Here is a 7,102-nt window from a genome sequence, read left to right as displayed (position 1 = left end):
AAATGGCGATGAAATTGTCAAAACTTTGGTCAGTTGTATCAAATCGATGACCAGCTTTAAGAGTATGTGTGCCAATGATCAGTGGGTGCTAACTAAGTATAGCTGTTTTGAGATATTGGTTTTGAAACTATTAATATATTATAATAGTCAAACACATAGTTTTGCGATAACATATGTAAGTAAATATAATATGTAATTAAATTAAAAATGAAATATAATATACTTATTACTACTTAATATACAGTACTTATAATTATTGTATTACTAATGAAACTTAATTTTTAAATATAAATTAGGGTAATCAATCAGCAACAATCATAGTAGATTATGAGCTATTTAATTTGAGCACTGAGTACCATGGACAATTTATAAATAACTTTCAACTAAATTTAATGGATATTATGCTTAAACTGTCACATATGTGTACAAGAGATGCAATAATAATAGAATTGGTATTATTATTATTATTCTGTATTTATTTATAAACATTTTAAAATGTTTTACTAAATTAGTATATTTTTTTGTTATTGAATATTAATTATATTTATTTATTAACTATTAGTTATCAGCGATTGCATTGTTTAACCCAATTAGACCTCAACTGCTACACACAAATGTTGTAAAGTAATCAATTTAAAATAATAATAAAAATACTATTAATTAATTTAAATATTTTATAACTATTGAATAGTAAAATAATAATATGTTTAATTTAACTAACATTTGATTGATATTTCTAAATATTATAGACTTGAACAACAAATGTACATTTATTTGTTACAAAGATATCTATCAATGAAATATTGTAAAACCAATGAATCGCAAAAAGTAATTTCAAATATAATGCAATCAATGTCTGAATTATGCAAACTCTGTGATTGTTATCGAAATAGTGACCAAAACTGCAATGTTTACAACAATAGATATTACGGTCCATTAATGAAAGAAATATTATATGAAAAATAATTAATGTTTTATAAATTATAGTTACATCTAAAAAATAATAACATTAATATCAAACTATATTATTAGTTAGTATTATCTTAATTTAATAAATATCAATATTAAAATTTCTTTATAAAAATTTCTTTTTGATTAATTTTGATGCTTTTTTAACAAATAACTTATATTTAAATTATAAGTAAATCATATTTAATTTTTTAAAATATTATTTTTATTAATTTGTCTAATAAAACTTATATAAAATAATATTATATTTATAAATTAGGAAAAGAAATCATTAGTTTTGCAAATTTATTTTATAAAATTTTCTACATTAAGACATTAATTTTAATATAATAAAAATATTTACTATTTTTAAATATGATCCACTAAAAATAAAATTTAAATAATTATATCAAATTTAATTTAATAGTAGCTATCAAGACATTTAACTAATATATTTTATTTATTTAACTATAATAACCAATCTTTTGTAATTCAAAAATTTTAAATTTAATATATAATATATAATTATAATACAGAAATAATAGAATATTAATTCTACTTATTATTAAAATAATTCATTATATTTAATTAATTTATTATAAATTACATATTATGTTATTATCATATTAGTGCAGTTTTCATTTATGACTTAAATCTATAAAAATATTATAGTTTTGTAATTTCTATTTAAATAATTTTATTTACTTATTAATAATTTACAGATTATATAATTATTAAATAATAATAAAGAATTGATAATATATTTCCACATAAAAGCCTATAAACGCCGCACTCATACCTATAGCATACACACCCAATGCTATCTTCATTTCATCCAAATTCATATAATCCCTGTCCTCTTGATGTAGTATTTGTTGTTTTTGTTTATTGTCTTGAGTTAATTGTCTTATTTTCATATAACCAATAAAATTTAATTTACTATTTATTCCTGTTTCTAAAATGCTTTTAGATCTAATATAATTTTTAAAAATAGATTAATTTATTTATTATTAGTATATTTTGTATTATATTATATTTTATATTTACTATTATTAAATATATAGATATTAATTTCTTAAAATGTTCAAATATTAAACAAAATTTAGTATTGGTATGTTTGGACTCACATTTGTATATATTGTTTAATTATTGTTGAATTGCTATAAGATTTAGGTATAAGTCGTGCATAACATTGTTGGAAATACATATCACTCGACAAATGCAATGATTTATCGTTTATTTGTGTCATTACAACTTTATTAGCTGTATGTTCAGTGGTTATCATAACTGATTGTCTATCAATTATTGAATCTATAGTTGTGTCGAAATGATATCTAATAAAATCAATTGTACCCTTATTGTAAACTTTTGACACTTTAGCAATTATTTTATTTTCAATAGGTATAGCTTTAAGCTGAGTACCAAAAATAGTTTAAAAAAATAAATAAATAAATATTGTTTGTAATAAAAATAAAGTAAAATATCAATTAATACCTTAATTGCTTCAATTTCTTCATCTAATAACAATATTATAATTTTAAGTTTATTTTGTTTATCCAAATCATATAACGAATCAATTGTTGTATGCGTTGTCTGTATAGTTGTCGACATTATTTCATTACTAATGAAATTCAATATAAAAAATTTGCCAAAAAATAGACTGCCAAATATCATTATTTCTTTTATTATCAAATTTTTACGATGAATTTAATTAATATCTATATTTTATAATATTTATATAGAAATTGTATTATTAAAATATAAATGTGAAAAAATTAACTTACTCATTAAAAACAAAGCATTTATGATAAACCATATATTATATAAAAATGTAGTAAAAGTATATGAAAGTGAACTATAATAACAACAGTCAATAAAATATAGATATAAATAAATTTATATATAATAGACATAATTTTATATTCTGTATTTTGTAATATATAAAATTAGTTTTTTTAACATTTAATTGTTTATACAATATATTATTATATGAGATTAGTAAATATATGATACATGCTTATTATAAATTAACTTACTATGAATTGTATTGTTTATTAATAATTATATAAAATGAATTGATTGTAGTTAATAACGCAATAAACAAAATCGTTATACTTATAAATATCCAAAACTATTAAATAAATTTTATTATAAATATATATATAATTAAATAATAGATATAAAAAATATTAATATAAATAAAAAAAATCTAAAACCTTTAGTTCAAATATTTTCCAATAACCAAACAAATCATTTGTTTGTTTTATAGGATAATTACTACCAATAATTGAAATACTTCTCGATATAAATGGGTTTAATTGATCAGCAAATTGAATAATCTGTTCGTTTAGATTAATTATTTCTAATGATATGTCGGCCATCTATTAAATATAATAATTTTGAATTTAATTTTTTGAATATTTATATATATATAAATAATAATTTCTTTATGTATTAATTATTGAAATCTAAAATTACTTATGTTTAGTTTGTAATACCAATTGACTTAGTATTGTAATTTGTTGGCCACATAACATTTTAATGGTGTCTGTTATTGCTATTAATATAAACAAAATATTATTTTATTTTATTTAATATATTTAGTTATAATAATTTTTACAGTACAGTATAAAATACTACTATATATAGTAATATTGCCAATTGGTTTAATGATTTCAAAACCTAATGTGTTTGGTTTTGAAACATCAATTGTATTACATTGAAAGTTAACACTATCGCCATTCATTGTCATTATTTTCTATCAAATCTTAGTAATTATTTTTAAACAATTTAAAAAAAATAATATATATTTTTAAATATATGAAAAAGATATTAAAAATAATGTTTTATTGTAACAAGTATTTATTGTTTTATTAACTTCTTAAACTTATATTTAAATTGTAATATGATTACTCTTTTCAATAAATAGGTGATTTTTAATTTTTTAGTTTATTTTAATTAAAATAATGTTATTTTTTGATGACTTTTAACGTTATTTTAACTATTTTTAATCAATAATTAGATTTTTATAAATATTAAAAACATAAAAACACTTATTAAAATAGTATCAACTAAAATTAAAATTTTTATAAATTTCAAAAAAATTTTCGGCGACTTCGGCGCCGAAATTTTAGGGGGGGGGTCATTTTTAAGCGACAATTTTTCAATTTGGTCAAAAAGTCAGGGGGGGTAAAATCCCAATTTCTCGATCTTAGGGGGGGGTATTTTGGCCTTACCCCCTACCCCCCCTACTTAACCCTGATATATATATATATAAAGTTATATATATATTAGGATATACCGTAGTATATTTGTATATAAATATTATTATTATACTGTATCTAGGGTTAGATTGAGATTCCCAGGGAGGGAAGTTCCCAAATAAAATCCCTCCAATTTTCCCGGAAAATATGGAAAATATATTATATTCCCTCCCTTGATCGTTAGAAAGGGAAAATATAATTTGTCATACATTATAAAGTACCTAATCTCAATGACTATGTGTTTCAATTGGGACCAGTATGTTAGTAATAACTCAATCAAAATATGATTCAAATATTATTAAACATTTAGTAAAAACATTAAATACATTTTGTAGTCATTTACTATACAAACGTGTTTTTAATTAAACATTATGTAATGTGAGTTATGGTACTATAGGTGGTACCACAAGGAAATGTCTTCCCAGGGAATTCCCAGGGAAGAGGGAATATAAGGAACTTATGGAAAATAAGACGAGGGAGGGAATCTGATCTAACCCTAACTGTATCTAATAATATGATATAAATATGAATAGAAATTTATTTAAAATACATTTAAATAAAATTACTTTCAGTTTAAGTGTTTCGGTTGAGTTTATAAAATAATTATTATAAAATTATATTTTTTTCTAAATAATTTAATATTTAATTTAATAGATACTTATAGCTAAAATTATTAAATCATATAATTTATATTAATATTACTAAATTATTTATTTAGTTATCATATAATATCTTATTAATTAAAATTAAATAATTTATAAAATATTTCCACATAATAGTTAACAATCGCAGCACTGATACCCATAGCATACACACCCAATGCTATCTTCATTTCATCCAAAATCATATAATACTTGTCCTTTTGATGTCGTATTTGTAGTTTTTGATAAATTGCTTGTTTTATTTGGGTATTATTTATTTTATCAAATATTTCAAGGTATTTATGAAAAAAATATTTATTTTTAGTTTAATTAATTTTTCACAAAAATTTTGTAAACAAGCAAATAAAATGTAAATTTAATGAACACTGCTTTATAAATGTCAAAACCCAAAGCTTATGTCGAAAGTGTCGACTCGACAAATGACTTGCCGTAGGAATGAAACCGGTATTTAAGTACAAATTAATAATTTATATTTTAATTTTAAATATTTAATTACATTACAATAATTTAGATATTTTTTATTAATTAATATTTATTTGCTATTTTAATAGGAATTAGTTCTCAATAAAGAGGAACGACAGTTAAGGAATAGTTATATTGAAAATAACCGAAAAAACAAATCATTATTTTTGGAAAATAACAATTCAATAGATATAACAAACATTGTGTTAGATATCAGTACTAGTGATGATAAGTATCAAATAGATAACATTGACAATACTTGTAATGATTGGAAAATATTGTATGAAATAATTAACAATAAAGTTAGTGTTACTGAAAATAATAGTATAAATAATACTATAAATCAATCACTAACTGATAGACCAGTAGTTCATTGAATTAGTAAAAGAAATCATTAGTTTTATAAAATTTTCTACATTAAGACATGAATTTTAATATAATAAAAATATTTACTATTTTTAAATATGATTCACTAAAAATAAAATTTAATTAATTATATCACTATTTAATTTAATAATAGCTATCAAGACATTTAACGAATATATTTTATTTATTTAACTATAATAATCAATCTTTTGTAATTCAAAAATTAAATGTTTAACTTAATAAATCATTATAAATCAAAAATAATAGAATATTAATTCAACTTATTATTATATTAATTTTTTTATAAATTACAAAATAATTATGTGCTAAATTATGTTATTATCATATTAGTGGAGTTTTCATTTATGATAATAATCTATAAAAATATAAAAGTTTCCTAATTTCTACTTAAATAATTTTATTCACTTATTAATAATTTACAAATTATTAAATTATTAAATAATATTAACGAAATGATAATATATTTCCAAATAAAAGCCTATTATTATTATTATTATTTTTTATATTATTATTATTTTTCAAAAAAAGATATTTATATTACAAATTAAGTAACTTTTAAAAAATAATTTATTTTAAACAAATAAACATTATTAGTTAGCACTTTATTATAAACACTAAAATCAAATTTAATTAATTATATTACAATCTTATTTAATAATAGCTATCAAGATATTTAACGAATATATATTATTTATTTTTTCAATAATAAAGAATATTTTGTAATTCAAAAATTTTTAATTTAATATATAATTATAATACAGAAATAATAGAATTACATTTAATTAATTTATTATAAATTACAAATTAATTATGTGATAAATTATGTTATTATCATATTAGTGCAATTTTGATTTATGATAATAATCTATAAAAATATTAAAGTGTCATAATTTCTATTTAAATGATTTTATTTACTTATTAATAATTTACAGATTATATAATTATTAAATAATAATAAAGAATTGATAATATATTTCCACATAAAAGCCGATAAATGCAGTACTCATACCTATAGCATACACACCCAATGCTATCTTCATTTCATCCAAATTCATATAATCCCTGTCCTCTTGATGTAGTATTTGTTGTTTGTGTTTATTGTTTTGAATTAATTGTTTTATTTTTATATAAGTAATAAAATTTAATTTACTATATATTCCTGTTTCTAAAATGCTTTTAGATCTAATATAATTTTTAAAAATAGTAAAATTTATTTATTATTATTAAATATATTAAATAGATTATATAGACATTAATTTCTTAAAAAGTTCAAATATTAAACGTAGTTTATTATTGGTATGTTTGGACTCACATTAGTATATATTGTTTAATTATTGTTGAATTGCTATAAGATTTAGGTACAAGTTGTGCATAACATTG

The 7,102-nt window shown here is 19.0% G+C and overlaps 1 long non-coding RNA gene across 1 annotated transcript; it reads left to right on the top strand.

Annotated features, from left to right (window-relative positions):
• The first annotated feature begins 407 nt into the window (after positions 1-407).
• On the top strand, positions 408-929 carry LOC128962658 (uncharacterized). The gene is made up of 3 exons (XR_008484647.1): positions 408-452; positions 563-624; positions 750-929. It is a non-coding gene; the product is annotated as an uncharacterized LOC128962658 (long non-coding RNA).
• Positions 930-7,102: the final 6,173 nt, after the last annotated feature.

The sequence above is a fragment of the Oppia nitens genome, unplaced genomic scaffold, assembly GCF_028296485.1.
Source record: "Oppia nitens isolate AA-2021 unplaced genomic scaffold, nextdenovo-longstitch-racon4-pilon3 scaffold6_pilon_pilon_pilon, whole genome shotgun sequence".
NCBI classification, from domain to species: Eukaryota; Metazoa; Arthropoda; class Arachnida; order Sarcoptiformes; family Oppiidae; genus Oppia; species Oppia nitens.
The sequence above is the reverse complement of the archived record's forward strand: the minus strand, read 5'-3'. Positions and strand labels throughout refer to the sequence as shown.